Source organism: Camelus ferus, chromosome 21 (assembly GCF_009834535.1).
Source record: "Camelus ferus isolate YT-003-E chromosome 21, BCGSAC_Cfer_1.0, whole genome shotgun sequence".
NCBI lineage: Eukaryota > Metazoa > Chordata > Mammalia > Artiodactyla > Camelidae > Camelus > Camelus ferus.
Genome location: NC_045716.1, coordinates 9,405,836 through 9,421,166, shown reverse-complemented (window position 1 = coordinate 9,421,166; position 15,331 = coordinate 9,405,836). Strand labels below are relative to the sequence as shown.

General features: G+C 35.2%; 1 long non-coding RNA gene across 1 annotated transcript; it reads right to left on the bottom strand.

Moving 5' to 3' along the window:
• Positions 1 to 2,548: 2,548 nt before the first annotated feature.
• Positions 2,549 to 12,335, bottom strand: LOC116658802. Its single transcript, XR_004314110.1, has 3 exons — positions 12,246 to 12,335; positions 2,637 to 2,639; positions 2,549 to 2,558 (listed from the first exon to the last, which is right to left on the bottom strand). It is a non-coding gene; the product is annotated as an uncharacterized LOC116658802 (long non-coding RNA).
• Between the last annotated feature and the right edge of the window lie 2,996 nt (positions 12,336 to 15,331).

Here is a 15,331-nt window from a genome sequence, read left to right as displayed (position 1 = left end):
GAGTTTCCTCCAGATATACACCCAGGAGTGGGATTGTTAGATCATAGGGTAAGTCTATTTTCAGTTTTTTTTTTTAACAAATCTCCATACTATTTTCCACAATGGCTGCACCAAACTACATTCTTACCAACAGTGTAGGAGGGTTCCCTTTTCTCCACACCCTCTCCAGCATTTATCATTTGTGGACTTTTTAATGATGGCCATTCTGAGTGGTGTGAGCATTTGTTCATGTGCCTGTTGGCCATTTATATGTCTTCATTGGAGAATTGTTTGTTTAGGTCTTCTGCCCATTTTTAGATTGGGTTGTTTTTTTGTTAAGTTGTACGAGCTGTTTGTATATTCTGGAAACTAACCCCTTGACAGTCACATTGTTTTCAAAATTTTCTCCTATTCCATAGGTTGTCTTTTCATTTTATTTATGGTTTTCTTTGGTTGCAAAAGCTTATGAGTTTAATTAGGTCCCATTTGTTTATTTTTGCTTTTCTTTCTATTGCCTCCATAGACTGCCGTAGGAGAACACTGCTACAATTTATATCAGAGAATGTTTTGCCTATGTTCTCTTCTAGGAGGTTTGTGGCGTCTTGTCTTATATTTAAGTCTTTAAGCCATTTTGAATTTCTTTTTGCGTATGGTGTGAAGGAGTGTTCTAATTTCACTGATTTATATGTGGCTGTCCAGTTTTCCCAATACCGCTTGTCAAAGAGACTGTCTTTTCTCCAATGTAGATTCTTGCCTCCTTTGTGGAAGATTAATTAACCGTAGGTGTGTGGGCTTATTTCTGGGCTCTCTATTCTATTCCTTTGATCCATATGTCTGTTTTTGTGCCATAAACTGTAGACTTATGATGGCAGGGCAGAGACCTTACTTTGTCATTTTTTTTTATTCTTAATGGCCAGTAGTGCCTGGCATATAGTAGGTCTTAATGATTGCTTATTGGATTCATAACATAGAATAATAATAAAGCCATCCTAATAGGACACAAGCTCTTCCAAAAGTTCAAACTATACTGGATTACACCCCTCAAAAAAATCATTAATGGATATAAAGAGTAGGCAGGAGTAGGAAAAGCATGGAAGAATAATACCCAATACAACCAGGATAAAGGGAAATTCTTCTAAAAGGAAGTAACACAGGATGAATATTTGAAAGAATGGGTGTGAATTAGTTTAATGGATGATGTAGTGAAGGGTACTGAAGACAGCAGAAACAGCTTTGCAAAAATAGTTTGAGAAAACAAGGCAAGTTACTGTAACGAGGGTATATATATTTCACCAGGAAAATACAACTCAACTTTGTACAGAAATGGGATGACCTCCCACCAGGTGAGCATCTTGATTGGTCACCTCAAAATAGGATGGGCACCTACCTGTCTAGCTTCTGTAGCAGAAGGAGTACATGAGTCAAACCTCAACCAATAACAGCCTCTATTACACTCTTTTAAGATTCTGCTTAAACATCCTTCCTACAGGAAAGCTTTCTCAGGCCCCATCGAAATTGAACTAGGTGTCCTTCTTTGTCTTCCCTGTGAATTCTCCCAGCACACTAAGGCCTTGGCATTCATATGATTAATTTACGTGCTTTACTCTCTTTTCTAGGCTTGAGTCTCTGTGACAGTCACATTTATTTTTACTTTTATATTCTTAGTGTCCATCCAGTGCAAAGCATTTGGGGAGCTCTCAAAAAATGATATAACTGCCATTTATTGTCTACCATGTGTCCAGTGAGTGTTTCTCAAATTTTGAGGATCCAGGAACTACTTAATGGGAGGTCAAACCATAAGTAATCAGAGAAATGCTTATTACTGTCATTCTTAATATCACAGTGATATAAAGAAATGCTTTAAACTTAGCTGCTATTTTAAAAACTCAACTGAGTACCTTTATTCTTGATATCCAGAGTTCCCAGAGTAGCAAAGGACAGTTTTATATTCACATATTATCCATTTATTTACACAGCAATAAAAAGATACAGTGACTGTTATCTATTGTACACACTATTTCACTATTTCCTTTAACATAAACTAAGATCAAGAGGCATATTCAGTAATATTCTCTGACTATTCTCTGCAAAAAAAATAATAATAAGGTATGGAACAGAATTCAGACAATCTCTTTTATTAGCAGGGCAATACCCATTCTTGCTGCAAACATAGTGGGTATCTTGGAATTCTGTATCCTGATGCACCTTTACCAGGCTACATTATAATTTCTGAAATCATCAGTAGTTAACAAAAACAAATCTTCTCTATAACATGTGATTTCAGTGATGAATAAAAGAAAAGGTCACTGTGCACTTTTTCCCTAAATATGTACAGCAAATTCTGATTCCTATTCTGCATACCAGTAGATTCATCACATTATGAAAACAAAGTATCTGCCAGATTGTATATGTAATAGTAATTGCTCATGCACACTGTGGGACATTAATTAGTGGGATTTTGTTATCAGTCATCTATTGCTGCATAACAAATTACAAAAAAACTTAGTGATTTAAAAAAGCAAGCATTTATTCAGTTTCTGTGGGTCAGGAATTACCCAAATGTTTCTGCCTGACAGTCTCTCATAAGGTTGTATTAAGCTGCCAGTCAAGACTACAGTCATCTGAAGGCTTAACAAGACTTCATGCATGCTAAGCACGCACTGAACCACTAATAAGCTATTACCCTCCACCTAACACTGTCATTATTAACAGCTAACATGTTTCTAAGAACTTTACATACATTCATTAATCCATTCAAATCTTGGAACAACAGTGTGGTTGATAATAATATCATATTAAATAAGAAAAACAATAAAGCCATCTTAATTGGTAACTTTAAAAAGCAATTTGATAAAATCAAACTCTATTTCTTGATTTAAAAGAACTCTTTAAAAATTTATAACAGATGTTTCCTTAACATTATAAAGAATTACCGCTTTCAAATCAACAATCAACTTCATACCTAAAAATGAAAAACTATATATAACTGTATTAAACCTATGCCAGAGAGATAAACAACAGAATAGGCCAGTGACAACTGTTTTATGGAAAAAAGTTTCAATAAATGTTTATAGAAATATTAATCCAAATCTATGCTGTCTCTATAACTCTGTTGTCCAGTGAGTGAAACTTTTCCCTAAGAAGACAACCACTAAGCTACAAGCTTCAGACTTTCTCCCTACTGTCCTATTCCTCCTCATCTCCTCACCTCTACTGCTAACATCCTCAGAGGGTACACAGTTGTTTCCAACTTCCCATAATTGGAAAAGACTCTCAAACACCATGACAGCAGGCCAACCCCTTGTAATCTTGCCCAAGGGGAAAATTACATTAAGCCGGAAGAAAATGAAGCAGCAGAGAGTATGAGTAGAGAGAGGAGTCCCTGAGTTAGAGCCTTCAGACCACAGGAAAGGAGCTGTCTTACCCAGATGCATTCCTGGTTAGCTCCTATGACCATCATTAATTTATTAAACTCAATTTGGCAGAGATCTCCTATTTCACATTTCAAATTTGAAAAAAAAAAAGACTAAACATTTTGACAAAATTGGCATTTACCTACAATTTAGAAAGGGAGATTAAAACAGGCCATTAGGTGAAGCAAAAGCAGAATCATGGGGAGAACTTGCTCATCTCTGGTCCCTTCAACCAAAAAACTGGCTCCTGAGTCCCTCAGCCTGTGCTGGGCACTCAGCACTGTGACTAGATTTTCTCTAGCTGGATGTTAAGTATGATATTTAACTGTAATGCTATGATAGAACATTGATTTCTGAAGGCAACATTTTTCTCCCTTTTCATTCAAGGACACACAATTACAGTCCCCAAAATAAGAAATGCTCTAGTTCTTCAGAACAAATCAGCAATAATAATAATGCTTCAAATGTTCCAGGTCTAAGTACCATCAGTTAAAACGAAACCTTCTCTTTGAACCTGTTCAACCAGAGTGAAACTGTGCCTGTGGTAAAAAGGAAAGCAACACATGGTTTCATGATATTGAACCTACCACCTTCGACAGTGATGAGACAGAAACTTGTCTGGGATGAATAACATAGGGGAATTTGTAGCAGTTATTATCTGTCATAGATGTTACTGATCCAGATCTTTTCTGTTCAACCAGCTTCTAATGTCTCAACCATGAGAAATATCAGAAAGATGTCTAAATACAGAGCTGAGGGAAAGTGAGTCTTAAACCCAAGAGCCAGAGATTGGCATCCTACCATGACCTGGGTAGCCCTTCTGGCCTACTGACTCCAATTTCTAGGAGATGTTCTATTTGCAGGCTTCCTGGGAATTTCAACAGTAAGAAGAAAAAATGAGGGGTGAAAGGTGATAAAGAGGAAGAGATACTGTCAACTCATGTGTAAGCTACTTATCATAAAACTGAGACATAGTAAGTACTCAATAAATGAATCCAGGACAATTCCAATGATGATAGATACTAACCATAAATCAGACACTATGCTAAAAGCTTTGTGTATTCATTCATGTAGTGTTCACAACAGTCCTGTGAAGTACTGTTATTGCCTCATTTAACAGACAAGAAACTGAAACTCATGGACAGTAAGTGCTCTGCCTAATGATATGCAGCTCATCAATGACAAAACTGGTAACTATAGTCCCAGTCAGTCTGATTTTAAAACTCATGTTATTAACCATTTCGTTATATGACCAAGCTCTAAGAAAAAGTTCTTGGCAGAAATAACATGATGAGGGTAAGAGGGACCATTACACTAGGGGAGAATGATACCACTAAGAATCCCAGCAAGCAAACAAAAGTTAGTGTAGGTCTGAACCTTTCTCGTATCAGGCCTAAATGTGTACTCACTGAGATCTGCCTATCTAAGAAAGATGCCACCTAAATCCTCTCAGACAATTTAAGTGGGACACCCCAAGTCTCATTTTTGTTTTCCCTAGCCTTCTCAGACAACCTGAAACTAAGAAACCTGAAAACATGTTCCTATGTTCTCCCATTACATGTGTCCAGGGATTTTTTTTAACTACTGTATCACCAACATCTTGCACAATGCTTGGTATTGAATAGATGTTCAATTAGCTATTTTAAGCTAATGACTGAATAAATGATTACATCTATATATCTCCTATATTCTACTTCCTCATCCTTCAACCAGGTGCATTTCTGGTTATCTCTAGCCTCCCAAAGATTGGCAAGAAATATTTTTTATTCTTCTCTTATGCTCATTTATTTCAGGTTTCAGCTGGGATGGAAGACTTTAATAACACTTGTGTTTGTCTCTATTAAGTAACTCTACCACCATCATTTATGTCATTCCGTCAATATAAAGGCATGAAAAGCCTTTCTATCTAAGAGGCAGAACTCAATGAAATTTTCATTGAAAAATAAAGTTATCAAAAAAAATTGCACTTAATATTTTAACAAATCAAGTATGATCCCAGAGCACAGCTAATATATAAGTGATTGTATAAATACGGAGAAACCATCTTTCCACACAAGTATGTTTCGATTCTAACTGGGGGAATGGGAGGCCGAGGAGATTCCAATGGCCCAGCTAGCAGAAGCATTCTTGAAATAAATTGAAATGATGATATAATTTGGCCAATTTGTCAAGAAGGAAGATAAGGCCAGAATTCCCACTAAAGCACTAGAAACCCTGTAAGAATGTAAGCTCAGACACAGTGGCTGCATACAAAATAGGTTAGGCTGCCTAATGTCAACAAAAAACATCTTAAGGAAGGTCATATTTGTAATCCATACATGTAAAATTAAGACCGTATTTCAAGGGAAAATCTTCCTAGCACACAAACTTAGCAGCTGCCTTACTTGTCAAATGAACATAAATTATTGCCAGAAATCCTCTTTTCTCCTGTCCACTGACTCAGTTATCACTTGATGACTCTCAAGAATTATTCAGCTAGTTTCCTATAGCAAATTGGAGGTCAAAAATCACAATTTCTAGTTTTTATAAACAGAACTTACTGGTGATTAAGGGAACACCACATTTCAAAATCAAATGTATATCTAGGTTTTTCACTTTTCTTTTAATCTCTCATTCTTTTAAAGGATGTCAATCTGTCAATGACATTCAATGCTGTTGGTCATTCCTCCTTTATAAAACTCCCTTTTCATAGATTGAGGCTATACTTTTTCCTGGTTTTTCCTTTAGTTCCTTAGGCACTCTGCTTCTTGTTTTCAGTATGGAAGGATCAAGATATAGAGGAATATATTATACTATAAATGGAAAAAAACCTCATACTTAACATCTTGGATGTGCTGGTATAGAATCCTGGGTTTTTTCCTCGAAGTTACTCCATGCTCCTAAGCCTGAACATCCTCATCCTCAAAATGAGAGCAAGAACATGGGAATTTAGCAGAGTGGAATGTACACACCTTATTTTGTTTATATGTCATCATCAGAAATTAAATAAGCACTAATGCATGGCTGCACTTCTCAGACAGTTACTGGATACCCCTTTAAACTGCAACTTTTCATTACTATCACTGTTGTTTAAATTCACTTACGTGACAAAGCTAAGATGGCTCTTTAAGACTATTTTCAGTTAGATATTTTCTGGTGGCTCAGAGTGATCAATATATATACATCAGTGATTTTCTTCTGTGTTCGTTTCAGACTGCAAGCAGAGGGATGGGGTGATCATAATATCTATGGCTGACATGTACTGAACTCATTTTGCATGAGATATTTGCTAAATGATTTACATACCTTATCTCATTTAATACTCACAACAATCCTATGATGGAGTTACTAAAATTACTCCTATTTCAGAGAAAAGTAAACTAAGGCACAGAAAGAATGAAAATCTTCCCAGGCACATATCACTATGTGGCAAAGCCAGGTGTGTCTGACTCCAAGTCTTCTCATACTTATTCACCATCCCAATCTTATCAAAAATCTACTTTTCCTTTGTGTTTCTAGCATCAATTTTAGGATCTTAAGCTAGACATTTAAACACCCTGGTTATGAATAATATGTATATGAATATACATAACAAAATTATTAAACCCCATAAAGTTTTGATTCCTTTTAGCTTGAATATGTGATGATTCTTTGATTTTATGCATATAATAAATTCTTACTGAGGTATTAAAAGTGACTGGCAAAAATTTTGATACATCACCTGCAGTGATCAACTGAACAGGCACTTATCATTGTTAATAACTATTTTCATTTAAAAGAAAGGAAGCTCATTTTGAAAGAGAATTGCAGACATCAACTGCAAGCAAATACAGAAACATCTTTCAGCTGCAAATCTGTCCCTGATCTATCAAGACATAATACGCCAATGAAACCTAGAAAGAGGCAAAAATGGTCCCATTTTAGTAGTGCCTCTTGATTGTTAGTAGAAACAACTGTAAATCTTCTCTAGATAAAAGCACTCCCCCAATGTATGGTCTCAGGATCCTCACAGGTTAATTTCAACCAGCTAGGAACTCTATAGGAAATAATTAATTTCCCAGTCACCAAAAAGCACCATGACTTGGAGGGGGTGCAAATTTCGAGGAGAAATTACTTAAAATTCTGTTATTAGCTGATACATACATAATATAGAATAACTATGGATGAAATGCTTCTAGAAATGGAGTCACAAAAATGAGCAATAATCAAAAGACTCTCAAAATGGGAAGAGAGACATGAAAAACAGAACTTTTAGAAACAGAAAGTATAATTGTTGAACAAGAATTTTTAAATTCTTAGGGAGAATATGCAGTTCACTAACAAAGAAATGAAAATTAGATTAAACTGACAGCTGACTTTTCAACTATAACAAAGGAAGCCATACTAATGTCTTCCAGTTGTTAATAGGAAATTACTGTCAACCAAGAATTGTATACTATCAGAACTACCTTTCAAAAATGAAGGTAAAATAAATATATCATTTCCACATAAATAAAAACTAGCAGTCATCAACAAAAGACCTTCATCAAAAAGACTTCCAAGAACATATTTCAGGCAGTAAGAAAAATGTTCCCTAGAGTAAGCTTAAGATGCTGGAAAAAATTACAAGCAAGGAAAACGGTAAAACATATAGGTAAACCTAAACAAACATTCTATTTACAGGAAAATCATAACAAAGGCTAATAGAAAGGCCTAGTGAAAAATAAGGACCTAAGTAAATGCAGGACAGTAACACTATGTAAGTTCACAGGAAAGTAAATGGAATCAAAATATTCTAGATATTTTTACTGCTCAGAAAATGCAGACTCTGGTAAATGTAGTAAAATTTTAGGAGTATTTATACAAGTAATAAAAAGGGGACACTTAAAGAAAATAAACAAAAATTAATTTAATAAAAAGACAACAAGAAAGCATGAAAAAGTAGAAAAATACAAAGAAAAAGTAACATGGTAGAGAAAAACAGTCTATATGAGAAAAATAATGTTTAAATATAATGAACTAACATCAACAAATGATAAAACAATTTTAAATATAATGAACTAAAGTCAACAATTAAAATACACAGATTGTTCACTTAGATTTTTAAAAATTCAGCTATATCCTATTTACAAGAGAACCAGTTATAAGCTACTTATAAGAAAACTATATAAGACTGTCAGCAAACTACAGTTCACAGGCCAAATTATGCTGTCTGTTTTTATAAATTAAGTTTTATTGGATTACATACATACTCATTTGTTTACATGTCTCTGTCTGCTTTCACCCTTCAACAAAGTTAATTGCAATGAGACTTAATGGCCTACATACCTGAAAACCTGGCACTTTACAGAAAAAAAGTTTGCTGACATCTGATCTAAAATAAAAAGACATGGAAAGGTTGAAAGATTCAGTTAATTTAGAAGATATTTTTAAAAATTGACTGTATGAAACAACAAAGTAGCCTCAGAAAATAACAAAACACTGCCAAGAAAAATTAAAGATGTAACTAAATAGAAAAATATACTACACTCATGGATTATAAAATTCAAAATTGTTAAGATGTCATTTCACCCCAAATTGTTCTATAAATTCAGTTCAATCTCAATCTAAACTCCCAGCAGAGGTTTTATTTTGTTTGGAATTTGACAAGCTAATTCTAAAGTTTATATGGAAACATAAAGGGTCTAGAATAGCCAAGGCAATTTTGTACAAGATTAAAGGTGGAATACTTACACTATCTGATATAAAAATATTATGCAATTGAAGAAATTAAGACACTATTATATTGGCACAAGGATAGAGCAACGGTACAGAATAGAAACCAAAACATACCCACACATATACAATCACCTGATTTGTATCAAAGACGTCAATTCAGTAGGGAAAAATAGTCAATTCAATAAATAGTGATGAATCAATAAGATACCCATTTTTAAACATTAACCTTAATTCCAATGTTATGATACATGCAAAAATCTATTCCAAATGGATCACAGACTTAAATATAAAAGCTAAACCAATAAAGATTCTAATAGAAAAATTAGAGGAACATCTTCTTGAACTTGGGGAAGGCAAAGGTTTCTTAAATAAGACACAAAAAGTACTATGCATAAAAGAAAAAGTGATATATTAGACTTCCTTAAAATAAAAAACTTCTGTTCATCAAAAGGCACTATTAAGATAATAAAAAGGCAAACCATATATACATATTATAATGCATATAATTGACAAAGAATTATTATTCAGAATATTTTTAAAATTCAGTATATCAATAGGAAAAAGATAACCCAATGGGAAAAAATCAGCCAAAATAGTCACTTAAAAGGGAAAAAAAGGACATCCAAATGGCAAACATCTGAAAATGCTCAACACCATCAGTCAGTCATTAGAGAAATGCAAATTTAAAACCACAATGAGATACTGCTACATACCCAGCAGAATTACCAAAATATAGACAATACTGTTTAAAAGGATGTAGAGCAACTGTAATTCTCATATAGTATCAGTAGGAGTGTAAATGGTACAATTATTTTATAAAACTGTTTGACTGTATTTACAAAAGTGAAGCACATACTTAAAATTCTACTTAGGACTTAGCAATTCCATCCTGGGAATTTATCAATACATGCCTATTCCCACCACCAAAGACATGTACAAGAATATTTACAGAAGCATTATTCATTATAGTTCCAAATTGGAAACAACCTTTAATGACTGTCCATAATAGAATGGAGAAACAGTCACACAATATTCAGAATAAATTATTCTGAACAATTTTTAAAATCTACTGATACACAAAGCAGCATAGATAAATCTCAAAATCATGTTGGCAAAAAAAAAGACAAAAAATATATATTGTATATTCCTATTTATATGAAGCTTAAAAATAAACTAAACTTAACAATGTTGGTAAAGGCTCAAATACTGGTTTGAGTATTGCCAGGAAGCAGAAACAAGAGAGGCTTCTGCGGTTCAGGAAATGTTCCGTATCTTGATCTAAGTGGTAGTTGTATGGGTTGGTATGTGTGTGTAAAAATTCTTTGAACTATACATTTAAGACTTGTGTACTTTACTGTGTATAATTTACCTCAATTTTCTTTAAAGTGTAAAAATACATAAAGCAAAAGCTGATAGAACTATAAAGAGAAATTGACAACTCAATCATCCCAGTATTAGATTTCAATTTACTTCTCTCTTTAAGAAATAGCCAAGCAGTCAAGAAACTAGTAAAGATTAAAGATTTGAACACAATTAACAAGACTGATTTAATGGACATATATAGACATACTCCTTAACAATTCGAAAATACCCTTTCTTCTCATATACACACAAAATATTCTCAGGGTAATATGCTATGTATCAAATTCCAGCAAATTTCAGATTTTTGGAGGGCACAACGCAATTAACTTTGAAATCAATACAAAACAATTTTAAAACTCTCACACATTTTGGAAATTTAAAAACCCAGTTGTGAATAATTCATGGGTTAAAATAAATCATAGTAGAAAAACAATAATAAAAATACCACAGTTCACGACTTCTACTTCTGCATGATGGAATAAATAGAACCAAGCCTATTCTCCTACTATAAAGCTTTGTAAAACTGGACAAAATGTATGAAACAGTGTTTTAAGAAATTGTATAACAGCTACGCAGTACTGTGATCCCTCACAGCAATGAAATCAACTAGGAGAACCCTAAGCTCACCCTGGCTTTCTGCTGGAAGAATTTCCAGACTATAGTACAAAGAGGGAGAATCATCAGAGATCACTTTCCTCAGTGACTTGAAGAGACAGAAGAGCTCTGGCAGTGGGTGGAGGTGCTAAGGAGACTTTTTTTTTTTTTTATAGCAGAGTGCTAAAGAAAAGAAAAAGATGCATAGAAAAAGCTCTAGAAATATGCACAGTGGTCCCCTTTACTGAATAGAAAGCCATGTATATATAATGTGAAATGTTGTGAGGCTGGGCAAACAATGAAGATGAAATTTGCAAGATGAAAACTTCTCAAAGCTCTCATAAGGTGGAGGGATATTTGAGCTAATACAGACTACTTTAAGCTTTTCCAGATAAAATTTAAAACAACTTTTAAATGAAGAAGCTTATTCACACATAACAACTAAGTGAAGTAAGCCAGAAAGAGAGAAAAATACTACATGGTATCACTTAAATGTGGAATCTAAAAAATAGACACAAATGAATTTATTTAGAAAACAGAAACAGAGTCATAGACATAGAAAACAAATTTATAGATTCTAGGTGGGGAAAGGGGTGGGGAGGGATAAATTGGGAGTCTGAGATTTGCAGATACTAACTACTATATATAAAACAGATCAACAGCCAAGTTCCTATACAGGGACTATATTCAATACCTTGTAACAGCTTATAATGAAAAAGAAAATAAAAAGGATATATATATATATATATATATATATATATATATATATATATATATATATATATATATATGAATCACTATGCTGTACACCAGAAATTAACACAATATTGTAAATCTATACTTCAATAAAATTAATTAAAATTTTAAAAAAATTGCTCAAGTGTGTGAAAGAATATGAACATATGTGAGTAGAAATGGAAGATTTAATAAAGAACCAGCTGGAACTTCTAAAACTGAAAAAGCACTATATAAATTGCAAATTCACTGACTATAATTACAGCAAATTAGACACAGCAGAACAATCAGTGAACCTGAACATATATAACAGAAACAATCCAAACTAAAGCAAAAAGAGAAAAAGGATGAAAAAAACTAACACAGCCTCAAGAATCTGTAGGACAATATTAAGCAATGTAACAGAAGTATAACTGGAGTTCCAGAAAGAAAGAATAAAGATGAGAGGCTGTAAAAAAAATTTGAACCATTATTTAATGGTTCAACATCCTTCCAAATTTGATGAAAATTGTAAGCCCATAGACCCAAGAACCTCAATGAACCAAGAGCAGGATAAAAGCAAAGAAATCTCACAAGGTACATTATTATCAAATTGCCTTTTAAAATTTTTCATGAAGAGAAAATCTTAAGAGTGTCCAGGAAAAAAAAAAGATGTTAACATATGACATGATATGACATTACATTACAAATATAAGAAGAACTGCAGACTGTCAGAATAATGTATACCAGACTACAGGGAATGATATCTCTAAAGGGTTGGAAAAGAAATCTGTCAACATTCATTATATCCATAAGAAATATCCTTCAAATGAAGGGAAATAGAGACGTTTGCAGACAAACAAAAGCTGAAGGACCCTGTCACTGGCAGGAAGAATAATACAAATTCTTCAGATCGAAAAACAATTACACCAGACGGAAAGTTGGATCTACACAAATGCGTGAAGGGTCAGAAATGATAAATGTATGGTAAAAACAAATAAATAAATAACTCACTCTTGCTTTCTCATTTTTTAAGATAATTGAGTGTTACAGCAGAAATATGAAAACTGTGATTTTTACATACAGAAATCAAATGTACGACAAAATACTGCAAGCTACAAAAGGGTAAATAAATGCATACTGGTGAAAGATTTTTACGTTATATATGGAGAGATATAATACTATCTGAAGGTATATGGGGATGAATTAAAGATGCAACTTGAAACCCTAGAGCAACCACTTAAAAGAGACAGAGCTAAGACACCAATAGTGGAGATAAATAAGAATACTAAAAAAAAAAAAAAAAAAAAGCTCATTAATCTATTGTATGGTAAGAAAGAGGAAAAAAGGAAGAATAGCTGGGACAAATAGAAAACAAACAGCAAGATGGCAGGTTTATGCCTCATCAAATTGCTTATTATAAAGAAATAAATTTAACACTCCACTTAAGAGGCAGAGATTATCAGAATAGATAAAAAAAGGAAGCCTACCTTATGCTGTCTATGAGAAACAGTTAAAATATAAAGATACAGATTAAAAGCAAAAGGGTGGAAAGCTAGCATTAACGAAAGTGGTTTTATTAATATCACACAAACTAGACATGAAAATAAGGCAAGTTATCAAGGACAAAGAGTGACATTTCATAATCATAAAAGGGTTAAATCATTAGGAAGCTAATAATCTTAAGTCTATACAGACTTAATGACAAAGCTTCAAAACACTTGAAGCAAAACTGACAGAACTTCAGGGAGAAATATGTACGTCCCCAAGTGTAACTGGAAATTTCAATACTGTTCTCTTAATAAACGATAGAACAAGTAGACAAAATCAGTAAGGATGTAGAAGAACTTAACACCACTATCTAACAACTTAGTCTAATTGGCATTTACAGAACATTGCAACCCACAAGAGCAGAACACACATTCTTTTCATATACCCGTAAAACGACGGAAATGGACTTTATGTTCTTTCATAAACCAAGTCTTGATAAATTTAGAAGGACTGGAAACGTTAAGGAAATGACAGGCCAGCCAAGAAATAAGCACCACTCGGAGGGTTGGAGTACTCAGATTTATTACGCTGGCGGGCTCAGAGGGGCTTCTGCTCCGAAATGTGTGCATGAGGTTTTATAGGGTTAATTACAAGCTTGGGGTATTCGGCCAATAGGCATGGAACAGCATTAGCCGCGTCATTATCACAAAAGCAGAGGCAGGGAGGCAGCAAACCAACATTTCAAGGCCAGATATGTCTCTCTGAAAATCCAGCTGGCTAGCAAAAAACATGAGCAGGGAATCAGCAAATCGACATTTATTAACTTAGATTTACAAGTTAGCCCAGCAGAACTCAGATCAGTAATCTGACACTTGCTAAAATTAGATTTACGAGTTAGCCCAGCCTGGCTTTTCCTTTGCATAAATTCAAGTTAGAAATAAGCGACCAGAAATATAAATCAATACCTAAAAGAAATCTGTAAAATAATTTATATTTAGAAATTAAAAGATGCACTTCTAAACAACCCACAAATCAAATAAGAGATCACAGGGAAATTAGAAATATTTTAAATTAAATAAAAATTAAAACACGCCATAACAAAACTTGTGGAATACAGATAAGGCAGTGCCTAGAGGGGATTTATAGCTCGAAATACTTACATTAAAACAGAAGCGAAGCCGGTTTCCGGGTTGCGGGGCCTCGGCGGCAGCGGACGCCTGTCCCGTCTCCTCAGGGGGCTGCTACCCGGGCTCCCGGCCGCCAACGCCGCCCTCGTAGTTCCCGCCATCCACGAGGCCTGAATCTCCTTCCTCCACCTAGCGTGCTCTAGCTCTGGCGCTGGACCCTGCACAGATTCAGGTCATATTTCCATTTCGTACACCCCCTAGGCAGTAGTAGCCCGGTCACAGTAGAGGCCCCTGGGCCCAGGCGCCATAGTAGATGCGCTGTGGAAACCCTGAGCCTCCACAAGCTCTGCGGTTTGCAAACACGGCCTCAAGCGAAGGCAGCCTCGCGCTATTTCGCGTGCAGCGAACTGGTTACCACCGGCTCTGTGGGGGGTCAATGCCTACCGACGTGCTCCGCCTTGGGCGATCGCTATTGGCTGACGTTTTACCGCCAGCTGCAGGGGGGTGGGGCTTGCTTAGAGGCTGGGGCGTGGCCAAAAAAGAGGGCCTCTGGGAAAACAGGGGGCTGGTGGGAGCGTGGGCGTCTGCAGAAGCTAGCTATTCCCCACTGGAGCAGAGTGTCTGCCCTGAGGGTTGTTATGCAAGCTCATTTTGGGATGAGGGGAATGCGAGGGAAGGTGGGGACACGAGACCTCACACTAACCTCCAGAGTCCTTATGGAAAAGTTTGGAGAGCATCTCATGGTCCAGCCTTTCATATTTGGCAGCCTGCAAAGGCCAAGGGCTAGTTATTAAGCTGAAATGATTAACGAGGATGCTGCTTGCTTCTCAGTTTCTGCTGGGAGTGGGATCTTGGGGCTGGGTTTGCAAAGCATTCTGGGTCAGATAAGCTCTGCAAGAAACTCGAACCGCCCCTTGAGAAAGTTTAAGCGCTCCAGATTTTTAGGAATAAATCCACATCAGAGTGCAAGGGTAG